The sequence below is a fragment of the Coregonus lavaretus genome (genome assembly GCF_964263955.1).
Source record: "Coregonus lavaretus genome assembly, chromosome: 20".
Lineage (NCBI taxonomy): Eukaryota > Metazoa > Chordata > Actinopteri > Salmoniformes > Salmonidae > Coregonus > Coregonus lavaretus.
The window spans coordinates 25,476,342-25,491,146 of NC_140007.1; the positions used below are offsets into that span (position 1 = coordinate 25,476,342).

At 43.0% G+C, this 14,805-nt stretch overlaps 1 protein-coding gene across 1 annotated transcript in view; it reads right to left on the reverse strand.

Moving 5' to 3' along the window:
* Window positions 1-14,805, reverse strand: part of LOC311148208 (solute carrier family 35 member E2A-like) — a 33,729-nt gene extending 18,924 nt beyond the window's left edge. Inside the window, exon 1 of the mRNA XM_084185089.1 lies at window positions 14,570-14,805. The gene's annotated coding sequence lies outside the window, so the exon portion shown is untranslated. The remainder of the gene's footprint in view (window positions 1-14,569) is intronic.

A 14,805-nucleotide genomic window follows, 5' to 3' on the forward strand; every position in this document is an offset into this window, starting at 1 on the left:
TGAGAGAATGCCAAGCATGTGCAAAGCTGTCATCAAGGCAAAGGGTAGCTACTTTGAAGAATATAAAATATAATTTGATTTGTTTAACACTTTTTTGGTTACTACATGATTCCATGTGTTATTTCATAGTTTGTTTCACTATTATTCTACAATGTAGAAAATAGTAAAAATAAAGAAAAACCCTTGAATGAGTAGGTGTCCAAACTTTTGACTGGTAGTGTATATTTTTTTTATCCAGAGCGACTTACAGTAGTGAGTGCATACATTTTCATTCGTACTGGTCCCCCGTGGTAATTGAACCCACAACCCTGGCGTTGCAAGTGCAATGCTCTACCAACTGAGCCACACGGGGGTATAATGGGTATTTTGCAGTAACATCAAATGTATGGCTTTTACCCAAGGTATGTTTGTCACCTACAGGCTACGTATTACATTAATATCGGTCAATTTTGCTGCCGACTAACTGACCCTCATTAACCAGTCAACAAACAGTTAAATGTTTTCCAAACAGTAAAATGACATGACCAATATAAAATTACATTAGAGATCTGTATATAATGACAAGATGCTTATGTTTTTGCCCTAACAATGGGAGTCGGCCCAAGGCGGGCAGGCTTACAGTTGTGCAGAACAGCGCCGGAGAAGATGGCTGCCGTTTTACAGCCCTCTAACCAATTGTACTATTATGTGTGTTTTTCCGCGTTATTTGTAATTTATTTTGTACATAATGTTTCTGCCATCGTCTCTTATAACCAAAAAGAGCTTCTGGATATCAGGACAGCGATTACTCACCTCGTATTGGACGAAGATTTATTCATCAACGAGGTGGCCGCGAAGGATATCATACAGACACCCGACAAGGCCCAAATCCCCGTCATTCGTGTGAGGAAGAGACGGAGATATCGTGGACGTAGATCGGGGTGCCTTGTAAGGATCCGACGGCGAGCGAGTAAATCTGCCTCTTCCATCAATCCTATTAGCCAACGTTCAATCATTTGAAAATAAATTGGATGACCTAAGATTACGGTTATCCTACCAACGGGACATTAAAAACTGTAATATCTTATGTTTCACCGAGTCGTGGCTGAACGACGACAATGATAACATACAGCTAGCGGGCTATACGCTACATCGGCAGGATAGAACGGCTGACTCCGGTAAGACAAGGGGTGGCGGTCTGTGTATATTTGTAAACAACAGCTGGTGCACAAAATCAAATACTAAGGAAGTCTCGAGGTTTTGCTCGCCTGAGGTAGAGTATCTTATGATAAGCTGTAGACCACACTATTTACCAAGAGAGTTTTCATCTATATTTGTCATAGCTGTCTATTTACCACCACAAACCAATGCTGGCATTAAGATTGCACTGAATGAGTTGTACAAGGCCATAAATCAACAGGAAAACGCTCATCCAGATGCAGCGCTCCTAGTGGCCGGGGACTTTAATGCAGGGAAACTTAAATCCGTTCTACCTAATTTCTACCAGCATGTTAAATGTGCAACCAGAGGAAAAAAAACTCTAGACCACCTTTACTCCACACACAGAGACGCATACAAAGCTCTCCCTCGCCCTCCATTTGGCAAATCTGACCATAACTCTATCCTCCTGATTCCTGCTTATAAGCAAAAACTAAAGCAGGAAGCACCAGTGACTCGGTTAATAAAAAAGTGGTCAGATGACGCAGATGCTAAGCTACAGGACTGTTTTGCTAGCACAGACTGGAACATGTTCCGGGATTCTTCAGACAGCATTGAGGAGTACACCACATCAGTCACTGGCTTCATCAATAAGTGCATCGATGATGTCGTCCCCACAGTGACCGTACGTACATACCCCAACCAGAAGCCATGGATTACAGGAAACATCCGCACTGAGCTAAAGGGTAGAGCTGCCGCTTTCAAGGAACGGGACTCTAACCCGGACGCTTATAAGAAATCCCACTATGCCCTCCGACGAACCATCAAACAGGCAAAGAGTCAATACAGGACTAAGATTGAATCGTACTACACTGGCTCTGACGCTCGTCGGATGTGGCAGGGCTTGAAAACTATTACAGACTACAAAAGGGAAGCACAGCCGCGAGCTGCCCAGTGACACAAGCCTACCAGACGAGCTTAACCACTTCTATGCTCGCTTCGAGGCAAGCAACACTGAAGCATGCATGAGAGCACCAGCTGTTCCGGATGACTATGTGATCACGCTCTCCGTAGCCGATGTGAGTAAGACTTTTAAGCAGGTCAACATTCACAAGGCCGCAGGGCCAGACGGGTTACCAGGACGTGTACTCCGAGCATGTGCTGACCAACTGGCAAGTGTCTTCACTGACATTTTCAACATGTCCCTGACTGAGTCTGTAATACCAACATGTTTCAAGCAGACCACCATAGTCCCCGTGCCCAAGGACTCTAAGATAACCTGCCTAAATGACTACCGACCCATAGCACTGACATCTGTAGCCATGAAGTGCTTTGAAAGGCTGGTGATGGCTCACATCAACAGCATTATCCCAGAAACCCTAGACCCACTCCAATTTGCATACCGCCCCAACAGATCCACAGATTATGTACTCCTGAGTGGAGCAGTGGTCTAAGGCACTGCATCGCAGTGCTAACTGTGCCACTAGAGATCCTGGTTCGAATCCAGGCTCTGTCGCAGCCGGCCGCGACCGGGAGACTCATGGGCGGCGCACAATTGGCCCAGCGTCGTCCAGGGTAGGGGAGGGAATGGCCGGCAGGGATGTAGCTCAGTTGATAGAGCATGGCGTTTGCAACGCCAGGGTTGTGGGTTTGATTCCCACGGGGGGGGGGGCAGTATATATAAAAAAAAAATGTATTCACTAACTGTAAGTCGCTCTGGATAAGAGCGTCTGCTAAATTACTAAAATGTAAATGTTATGCAATCTCTATTGCACTCCACACTGCCCTTTCCCACCTGGACAAGAGGAACACCTACGTGAGAATGCTATTCATTGACTACAGCTCAGCATTCAACACCATAGTGCCCTCTAAGCTCATCACTAAGCTAAGGATCCTGGGACTAAACACCTCCCTCTGCAACTGGATCCTGGACTTCCTGACGGGCCGCCCCCAGGTGGTAAGGGTAGGTAACAACACATCTGCCACACTGATCCTCAACACGGGGGCCCCTCAGGGGTGCGTGCTCAGTCCCCTCCTGTACTCTCTGTTCACCCATGACTGCATGGCCAGGCACGACTCCAACACCATCATTAAGTTTGCCGACGACACAACAGTGGTAGGCCTGATCACCGACAACGATGAGACAGCCTATAGGGAGGAGGTCAGAGACTTGGCCGTGTGGTGCCAGGACAACAACCTCTCCCTCAACGTGACCAAGACAAAGGAGATGATTGTGGACTACAGGAAAAAAAAGAGGACTGAGCACGCCCCCATTCTCATCGACGGGGCTGTAGTGGAACAGGTTGAGAGCTTCAAGTTCCTTGGTGTCCACATCACCAACGAACTATCATGGTCCAAACACACCAAGACAGTCGTGAAGAGGGCACGACAAAGCCTATTCCCCCTCAGGAGACTGAAAAGATTTGTCATGGGTCCTCAGATCCTCAAAAAAATTCTACAGCTGCACCATCGAGAGCATCCTGACTGGTTGCATCACCGCCTGGTATGGCAACTGCTTGGCCTCCGACCGCAAGGCACTACAGAGGGTAGTGCGTACGGCCCAGTACATCACTGGGGCCAAGCTTCCTGCCATCCAGGACCTCTATACCAGGCGGTGTCAGAGGAAGGCCCTCAAAATTGTCAAAGACTCCAGCCACTTCTCAACAGCTTCTACCCCCAAGCCATAAGACTCCTGAACAGCTAATCATGGCTACCCGGACTATTTGCACTGCCCCCCCACCCCATCCTTTTTACGCTGCTGCTACTCTGTTAATTATTTATGCATAGTCACTTTAACTCTACCCACATGTACATATTACCTCAACTACCTCAACTAGCCGGTGCCCCCGCACATTGACTCTGCAACGGTACCCCCCTGTATATATAGCCTCCCTACTGTTACTTTATTTTACTTCTGCTCTTTTTTTTCTCAACACTTTGTTTGTTGTTGTTTTATTTTTACTTTTTTTGTTAAAAATAAATGCACTGTTGGTTAAGGGCTGTAAGTAAGCATTTCACTGTAATGTCTGCACCTGTTGTATTCGGCGCATGTGACCAATACAATTTGATTTGATTTGATTTGATTTCTATGGACTTATTTTGGACAGATTTTGGCAAGAGTGAAACCTCTGGCTTTGCCTCTTCCTCTCTGATACTATGCATGCCTACAAGGACCGGACATTTTTCATTAAGAGCTTAATGGAAACATGCAACAATAGCAAGCCTACCGTTCTACAGTTCAAAAGGCCATAGCCTATTATTGAACATGCAACTCCTGTAATGAAGCAGCTAATAAAACGTCCTTTTCGAACATTTGCCAAAATGCAATTAGCTGAAAACACCGCTCTAAATCTAATGCGAGCAGTTGTGACAGAAATTAAAATCTCTGTTAGAAACTTAGAGGGGGAATCTAATAGCAACAACTATGATGGGTTGCTAATATGACTAGGATTGTGCCTTTGGCTTCTGGACAACAAAATAAAGTTGATATGAAAACCAATAGAACAGGAGAGAAATGCTGGTTAAATGGCATGAGGAAGTCTTTATAAAATAATTGCCTCCACGTTTCTACAGATGGATTTTCGCAAGGCTACTTTGATGCAAGGTAAGACGTGCCTCATTATTTGAAGTAAAGTAAAACATTCAGGTTTCAAACAATTATACTGCCTCATTGCAAAGTGGTGGGTAAAGTGCTGATAGTCAACGGTAGGCAGGCTATAGCCTATACACCTGAATGACGAATGGGAGGTGCGTTTTAATTACGAGTTGAGATTGAGAAATAAAAAGCTATTTTTAAAATCGTGGCCACCAAAGTTTTTAACACCCGATTGCATTTAGAATTGTTATTTGTTGCGCAATGACTGGGCTTACAAAAGCAGGTTTCACTCCAGTAGCCTACAGACTTTTTGAAGTGCTACTCTATCTGACAAGTGGTAGGCTATTCCACTCCTCAAACTAGGCTCTGTATGCTGAGCGCGTGTGATAAATAAGATGCATGACGACTAACGAAAATATACACGCGCCAATTTAATTCCACAAAATTATGCAAATTACCTTATAGACCGATAAGCATTGCCGGTCAAATGTATTTCGACGGCTAACCGATTAACGGTTAACCGTTAACATCCCTACATCATAGGGATTGTTAAACTGTTTTTGTACAGAAGGAACATTCTGTGAACATGTATGAGGAAATGTCAGATTAATCTCACTGAACCTAAATGTGCTGAATTCTGGTCCCGTGACGCCCTATCAGAGCCCGCCGTCTGTGAGTATGCCTATAAATTACAGGACTTGCAAACAGACGTTAGATCAAGTTTCTGTGAGGTGCGGCCACGCCCGTCGAACAAACGGTCCCATCTCCTTGGTAGCCAAACACCTATTGACGAGGACCTATCCTACTCGGACAGAAGCATTCATTCCAGAGGACCCTGCGGAATGCACTGTTGCTCATTCAAGACCAACGGACTGAGTTCACAATACATCCCGACTGTGATCAGAGAAATAATGACAACAACTCTAATAGACTTTACCTTCCGGGACTCAGCCTGCTGGCCTCATAGCACTACTGTCGAGAGAAGAGGACGACTGACCTTTTCTTCATCCCATCCTAGCGGAAACCAACTGGACAGGCAACATCGGCATACAACTAAATTACCCACTATATTCTTAAATTCCTCTGAAAGTGGCATTGTGTATGTAAAGTGGTGGTTTTCACTGAGTGATGGCGGGTCTAATTTACAAGCAAGCCCATGATCAATACTGTCCCGGCATTGTCCACATCGGATGCCAACTGGTAGCCTAGCCCATTGTCTATTCCTGGTTGGTGAAGCTCACTATAATTTCACGGTTGGAAAAGCCTATGTCGATGATGTAGCCCTCTCACATTTTCTCTTTCAATTAATAAGATCATGTCATTCTCAAAAGTCTGGTGAATGTAATATTGTATTTGCCTGAGTTGAGTACGGAAGTTAATTTACAGTTGAAGTCGGAAGTTTACATACACCTTAGCCAAATACATTTAAACTCAGTTTTTCACAATTCCTGACATTTCATCCTAGTAAAAATTCCCTGTCTTAGGTCAGTTAGGATCACCACTTTATTTTAAGAATGTGAAATGTCAGAATAATAGTATAGAGAATGATTTATTTCAGCTTTAATTTATTTCATCACATTCCCAGTGGGTCAGAAGTTTACATACACTCAATTAGTATTTGGTAGCATTGCCTTTAAATTGTTTAACTTGGGTCAAACATGTCGGGTAGCCTCCCACAAGCTTCCCACAATAAGTTGGGTGAATTTTGGCCCATTCCTCCTGACAGAGCTGGTGTAACTGAGTCAGGTTTGTAGGCCTCCTTGCTCACACACACTTTTTCCGTTCTGCCCACAAATGTTCTATAGGGTTGAGGTCAGGGCTTTGTGATGGCCACTCCAATACCTTGACTTTGTTGTCCATATGCCATTTTGCCACAACTTTGGAAGTATGCTTGGGGTCATTGTCCATTTGGAAGACCCATTTGCGACCAAGCTTTAACTTCCTGACTGACGTCTTGAGATCTTGCTTCATTATAGCCACATACATTTTCCTTCCACAAAATAAATGGCATCATGAGAAGTGCACCAGTCCCTCCTGCAGCAAAGCACCCCCACAGCATGATGCTGCCACCCCCTTGCTTCACGGTTGGGATGGTGTTCTTCGGCTTGCAAGCCTGCCCCCTTTTTCCTCCAAACATAACGATGGTCATTATGGCCAAACAGTTCTATTTTTGTTTCATCAGACCAGAGGACATTTCTCCAAAAAGTACGATCTTTGTCCCCATGTGCAGTTGCAAACCGTAGTCTGGCTTTTTTATGGCAGTTTTGGAGCAGTGGCTTCTTCCTTGCTGAGCGGCCTTTCAGGTTATGTCGATATAGGACTTGTTTTACTGTGGATATAGATACTTTTGTACCTGTTTCCTCCAGCATCTTCACAAGGTCCTTTGCTGTTGTTCTGGGATTGATTTGCACTTTTCGCACCAAAGTACGTTAATCTCTAGGAGACAGAACGCGTCTCCTTCCTGAGCGGTCTGAGGTCTTGGCTGATTTCTTTTGATTTTCCCATGATGTCAAGCAAAGAGGCACTGAGTTTGAAGGTAGGCCTTGAAATACATCCACAGGTACACCTCCCAATTGACCAACCGTGTAGCTCAGTTGGTAGAGCATGGCGCTTGCAACGCCAGGGTTGTGGGTTCGATTCCCACGGGGGACCAGTATGAAAATGTATGCAATCACTAACTGTAAGTCGCTCTGGATAAGAGCGTCTGCTAAATGACTAAAATGTAATTAGCCTATCAGAAGCTTCTAAAGCCAAGCTGTTTAAAGGCACAGTCAACTCAGTGTATGTAAACTTCTGACCCACTGGAATTGTGATACAGTGAATTATAAGTGAAATAATCTGTCAGTAAACAATTGTTGGAAAGATTACTTGTGTCATGCACAAAGTAGATGTCCTAACCGACTTGCCGCTCAGCAAGGAAGAAGCCACTGCTCCAAAACTGCCATAAAAAAGCCAGACTACGGTTTGCAACTGCACATGGGGACAAAGATCGTACTTTTTGGAGAAATGTCCTCTGGTCTGATGAAACAAAAATAGAACTGTTTGGCCATAATGACAATCGTTATGTTTGGAGGAAAAAGGAGGCAGGCTTGCAAGCCGAAGAACACCATCCCAACCGTGAAGCAAGGGGGTGGCAGCATCATGCTGTGGGGGTGCTTTGCTGCAGGAGGGACTGGTGCACTTCACAAAGTAGATGGCATCATGAGGAAGGAAAATTATGTGGATATATTGAAGCAAGATCTCAAGACATCAGTCAGGAAGTTAAAGCTTGGTCACAAATGGGTCTTCCAAATGGACAATGACCCCAAGCATACTTCCAAAGTTGTGGCAAAATGGCTTAAGGACAACAAAGTCAAGGTATTGGGGTGGCCATCACAAAGCCCTGACCTCAATCCTATAGAAAATGTGTGGGCAGAACTTAAAATAGGTGTGTGAGCAAGGAGGCCTACAAACCTGACTCAGTTACACCAGCTCTGTCAGGAAGAATGGGCCAAAATTCACCCAACTTATTGTGGGAAGCTTGTGGAAGGCTACCTGAAACGTTTGACCCAAGTTAAACAATTTAAAGGCAATGCTACCAAATACTAATTGAGTGTATGTAAACTTCTGACCCACTGGGAATGTGATGAAAGAAATAAAAGCTGAAAGAAATCATTCTCTCTACTATTATTCTGACATTTCACATTCTTAAAATAAAGTGGTGATACTAACTGACCTAAGACAGGGAATTTTTATTAGGATTAAAATGTCAGGAATTGTGAAAAACTGAGTATAAATGTATTTGGCTAAGGTGTAAGTAAACTTCCGACTTCAACTGTGTGTGTGTATGTATATATATTCAGTCAATAAAAAAAACAATTTATTGAAACTGTAATATCAACTGGTTATATTATATCATGGAACATAATCTTCAAAAAGGTAGTAACTTCAGCAGTGTGACGCTTGCTTGTAGAAGCCTACGGCTGTGCAATGGCATAGCCTTGTTTTGTTAATTTAGCAGACAAGACGCTCTTATTTCCGAGCCCTTATCGCAGTCAAAACACCTAAAATACATTATGTAATAAGTAAGAGCTGATCAACGAGGGGCTATGCATTCTATGGAAAATAATGAACGATGTGGAAGCTGTGTTGCACGACGCTCTAGCGGAGTGGAACTGACCTTCCACAGAGTTGCATTATTTTCCATAGAACACATAGTCCCTCATTAATTATCCCTTTTATACCATGGATATAATTTAACACATTTGCCACTATAAATGTGTTAATTTGCCGTAGAAATGTGTTCAACATCCACTGAAGTAGCTAGCAAGTTTACTAGATAGCTACAGTAGTTGCCGGGGTAACCAAACAAACAGACTTGCTAGTTTAGCCAAAGATGTTCATTGTGCTATCTGCGGTTTATAATAATAATAATATAATATGCCATTTAGCAGACGCTTTTATCCAAAGCGACTTACAGTCATGCGTGCCTACATTTTTGTGTATGGGTGGTCCCGGGGATTGAACCCACTACCTTAGCGTTACAAGCGCCGTGCTCTACCAGCTTAGCTACCAAACCATCAGTCCTAGCTTGCTATTATGAAAACCGAATTCAACAACAACATGAACTATAGCCATTTAATTCTACTGTGCAAATATACAGTGTGTTATAGGGAAATAATGCACACTCTAGAATTCCCTTCAAGCCAATCAGAAAGGAGTATTCAACAATGCCATGGTATATAACAGAATAAAATAGAAGTAATTCGCATCTGGCATCTAGAAAAGTTATTCTTTAAGAGTGAAAACGGGGCTCAATTTGGCAAGTTGAAAAACATTTTTCAAAATCTGTCTTCTTTTTGATATACAGACATTCTATTTAGGTTATTATGCCTGTTTCCTTGGATTTTTCTAAATGGATTAACAATTCTACATTGAACACTGCATGGGGATGAATTATGGCCAGGACATCTGTTTGTTGAGTAGGCCTGATGAAACTAAGCTCTCTGTCAAACTAATATTTTTGCATATTTTCAGTGTGGAACCGGTCTATGTTTAGGGGGCTAATAGCCTAACCAATTCTAAATGCCACTTGCAGTTCGCAAAGTAGGGTCGTCACTGACGTTAGTTACCACAGCCACAAAGTCATAAACCCTGCCCGTTTCTACAATTTTGCTTCTTAAAATCTGATTTTAAACCTAACCCCACTGTGAACCTTATGTCGAACCTTAAATTAAGACCAAAAAGCAAATGTGTTTTCATGAATTGTTACGATATAGACAATTTTGACTGTGTGGCTGTGGTAAGTAGTGACAACTGTAAAATTATGCAATTATTCGAAAACTGTAGCTCATTGTTGGAACACATATTTTCCCTATTTCAGTCAACCAGTCCATTTAGAATTTGTGATAAAACTGTCATCATTTGGCAAGGAATGCAGCTTGTGTATCCCATCAGTTAGATACGTTTTTAATAGGCTTTTATTTCCTTAGCACGCGTGTGTCGGAAGGCAATTAAGTGAGTGAGACACAGAGGGGAAAGGAACTTTAGGAAGCAGAACTGTGTGATGCTTGGCTTTGCTTATTTTTTGTTGTCTCGGAAGACATAGGCCGCCACCTGTGCCAATTAGCTATTTTGCATGGTCCGAACACCTGTGTGTAAGGTAATTGGGGAGGAAGTGTAGTTCGTCAACTGGATCTGTGCAAAACTGCTACAGTAAGGGTTGTTTTTTTTTATTGTGTAAACTACAACACCGAAGCTGTGTTTTAACGTTTAGAAACGTCAATAATCATGGCTTTCTACAAGTTTTCCTAAACATATGCTGATATGGCCTTTATCTTTCATGTCAGCGAGAAATAATCTTTCAAATAAAAAAATATATACTTACTGTAGCAGTTTTGCACAGATCCATACACTGTATGTGCCTCCAGTTGACGAACAACTGGAGGTTTTGGGACACTGTAAAGTCCATGGAGAATAAGAGCACTTCCTCCCAGCTGCCCACTGCACTGAGGCTAGGAAACACTATCACCACCGATAAATCTACAATAATCGAGAATTTCAACAAGCATTTTGCTACAGCTGGCCATGCTTTCCATCTGGCTACCACTAACCCGGCCACCAACTCTGCACCCTCTGCTGCAACTTGCCCATGCCCCCCCCGCTTCTCCTTTACACAAATTCAGACAGCTGATGTTTTGAAAGCGCTGCAAAATCTGGACCCCTACAAATCAGCTGGGCTAGACAATCTGGACCCTTTCTTTCTAAAACTAGCCGCCGAAATTGTCGCAACCCCTATTACTAGTCTGTTCAACCTCTCTTTCATAACGTCTGAGATCCCCAGAGATTGGAAAGCTGCCGCGGTCATCCCCCTCTTCAAAGGGGGTGACACTCTAGATCCAAACTGCTACAGACCTATATCCATCCTGCCCTGCCTTTCGAAAGTATTCGAAAGCCAAGTTAACAAACAGATCATCGACCATTTCGAATACCACCGTACCTTCTCCGCTATGCAATCCGGTTTCCGAGCTGGTCACGGGAGCACTTCAGCCACGCTCAAGGTCCTAAACGATATTATAACCGCGATTGATAATAGACAGTACTGTGCAGCCGTCTTCATCGACCTGGCCAAGGCTTTCGACTCTGTCAACCACCGCATTCTTATTGGCAGACTAAATAGCCTTGGTTTCTAAAATGACTGCCTCGCCTGGTTCACCAACTACTTCTCAGATAGAGTTCAGTGTGTCAAATCGGAGGGCCTGTTGTCTGGACCTATGGCAGTCTCTATGGGGGTGCCACAGGGTTCAATTCTTGGGCCGACACTTTTCTCCGTGTATATCAATGATGTCGCTCTTGCTGCTGGTGACTCTCAGATCCACCTCTACGCAGACGACACCATTTTGTATACATCTGGCCCTTCATTGGACACTGTGTTAACAAACCTCCAAACGAGCTTCAATGCCATACAACAATCCTTCAGTAGCCTTCAACTGCTCTTAAACACTAGTAAAACTAAATGCATGCTTTTCAATCGAACGCTGCTAGCACCCGCCCACCCGACTAGAATCACCACTCTCGACGGGTCTGACCTAGAGTATGTGGACAACTACAAATACCTAGGTGTCTGGTTAGACTGTAAACTCAACTTCCAGACTCACATAAAGAATCTCCAATCCAAAGTTAAATCTAGAATCGGCTTCCTATTTCGCAACAAAGCCTCCTTCACTCATGCTGCCAAACATGCCCTCGTAAAACTGACTATCCTACCGATCCTTGACTTCGGCGATGTCATTTACAAAATAGCCTCCAACACTCTACTCAGCAAATTGGATGTAGTCTATCACAGTGCCATCCGTTTTGTCTCCAAAGCCCCATACACTACCCACCACTGTGACCTGTACGCTCTTGTTGGCTGGTCCTCACTACATGTTCGTCGTCAAACCCACTGGCTCCAGGCCATCTATAAATCACTGCTAGGCAAATCCCCGCCTTATCTTAGCTCATTGGTCACCATAGCAGCACCCACCCGTAGTCTGCGCTCCAGCAGGTATATCTCACTGGTCATTCCCAAAGCCAACACCTCCTTTGGCCGCCATTCCTTCCAGTTCTCTGCTGCCAATGACTGGAACGAATTGCAAAAATCTCTGAAGCTGGAGACTCTTATCTCCCTCAATAACTTTAAGCATCAGTTGTCAGAGCACCTTACCGATCACTGCACCTGTACACAGCCCATCTGAAATTAGCCCACCCAACTACCTCATCCCTATATTGTTATTTATTTTGCTCTTTTGCACCCCAGTATCTCTATTTGCACATAATCTCTTGCACATCTAGCATTCCAGTGTTAATACTATTGTAATTATTCTGCACTATAGCCTATTTATTGCCTTACCTCCATAACTTGCTACATTTGCACACACTGTATATATATTTTCTGTTGTATTTCTGACTTTATGTTTTTTTTTACCCCATATGTAACTGTGTTGTTTTTATTGCACTACTTTGCTTTATCTTGGCCAGGTCGCAGTTGTAAATGAGAACCTGTTCTCAACTGGCTTACCTGGTTAAATAAAGGTGAAATAAAAATTAAAAAATTTAAAAAAAAAACACTTCCTCCCCACATTCAAAACAACTGGGAACCCTGAAAAATACGAGGTAAAATCATGACGTCAGTGATCTTCAGGTTGGAAAGTCAGAGCTCTAGAAAGAGGCCCGAGTTTCCAAGTTGGAATTCCGAGTTGGATGACTGTTCAAATCGGTTTTTCTCAGAGTTCCCAGTTGTTTTGAACGCTCTGAAGTTGGATGTTGGAGATTTCCGAGTTCCTAGTTGTTCTGAACACGGCATAACACACAGGTGTTCGGAGCACACTAGGTAGCTAATTAGCACAGGTCTGTCTTCAGTCTGTCTTCCGTAAACAAGAGCTGTAAAATGGCAATACGGCCATGTGGGAACATTAACCCTAACAAGATGTGTAGTAATTTACCTTTTGGGAAATTATTTCACGCTGATATGAAAGATACATTCCCTATGTTTCCAAAAGAGTAGATCAAGTGATTCGTCTCAATGTTTAGAGCAAGCGTCAGGGCTCTTAACAAAACTCTCCTGTTCAGAAGATTATATTGTCAACATGTGCTAAAGTAGTTAGCGTCTATGAATGGCGTAGTGTACACGGAGCCAATTGTGGGCGAATGTAATGACTGAAAACCCTACATATGGAGAAGAAGGATTTTGAGAGCTACCAAGGGTTACATAAATTGTAAAGTAATAATATTAAATTGTATTACACCCTCTAAACTTATTCCACGGATCCCTTGGCCAAAATTTTTTAATGTGTTGTTGGTAGTAATATTCATTAAAAAAAAAGAAATGTTATATATATATATTTTTTTTTATTAGATCTGGAGGTGGACCCCATGCTGTACCTCCGTGCACCGAATAGCCGCGGGAAATAAGGGTGCTGCAGCACCCCCTGAAAAATCAGAATAAATAAATAAAATAAATCATATTTTAAGTAGTGCACTGGCTCTTTAATAGTCCTGTATTAGCAACTAATTTAGCAGTCTGCAGCGAAAGCGCAGCCCCCCCCCACCCGTTGACAAAACATTCTCAGCACCACCCACCACACCATCTGCGGCGAAAGAAATCGCAGCACCCCCACCCCAAACTTCTTCCTGCAGCTATGCGCGGACCCCACTTTGAGAACCCCTGTTCTGAGGCATCAAAGTTACTCAACCCATGTATAGAAAAGAGCCTTCATTAGTGAGTAGGTTGTAGTTAAACAATGCTACACTAGACATTACAGGCAATACTGCCGGGCACAAGCTTATGACAGTGCACGAAAGTAATAAATCAGATCCACATGGCGATTAAAAGGCAGGAGTGGTGCAAAGGTCGGTGTAGTTAAAGTAGCCTAGATCTTTATTTCTATAGAAACCACTAATAAATACGTACAAGCCAGTTTAAATGCCAGGTTACATATGAATACCTAAAGCTGAAATATTTTAAATATTCCTAATGCCGCCTCTGGCATCCTCGCTCATCATGTTTTCGCTCATTTGACACAAACAAAAGCTAGCTAAAACGGCACAGTTGGTTGGCAAGTATTTAACGTTAGCTAACTAGTTTACTATTTGACAACCGAACTACCTAACTACTGTAACATTAGTTGACAAGCAAAATTCACCAGCAGGTTAGCTAGCTAGCTAAAAGTGAATATGCTTGTGTCTCAAATAGCCTGCTCAAAACATTCTCATTCATTGAATTAATGAACGGGCTGTACATTGGTAGAATATTTATTTTCTTTCAAAACGGCTATTAAACTCAGCTTGTAGATGCAGTAAATATGGGAATTATCTTACCAAGTGGTGCCACCAAGTTAGCTATGCAACTCCGATTTCTGGTATTCGAGTTCAAAACAGTCGCTAGCATGAGGATACCACGGTTACCACAGCCACAAAGTCAAAATTGGCTATGGTAAACATTTATAAAAACAAAGATAAGCTTTTTGGTCTTAATTTGAGGTCATGGTTAGGCATAAGGTTAGCAGTGTGGTTAGGTTATAAAACGGATATTAAGAAGATAATTGTTTAAATAG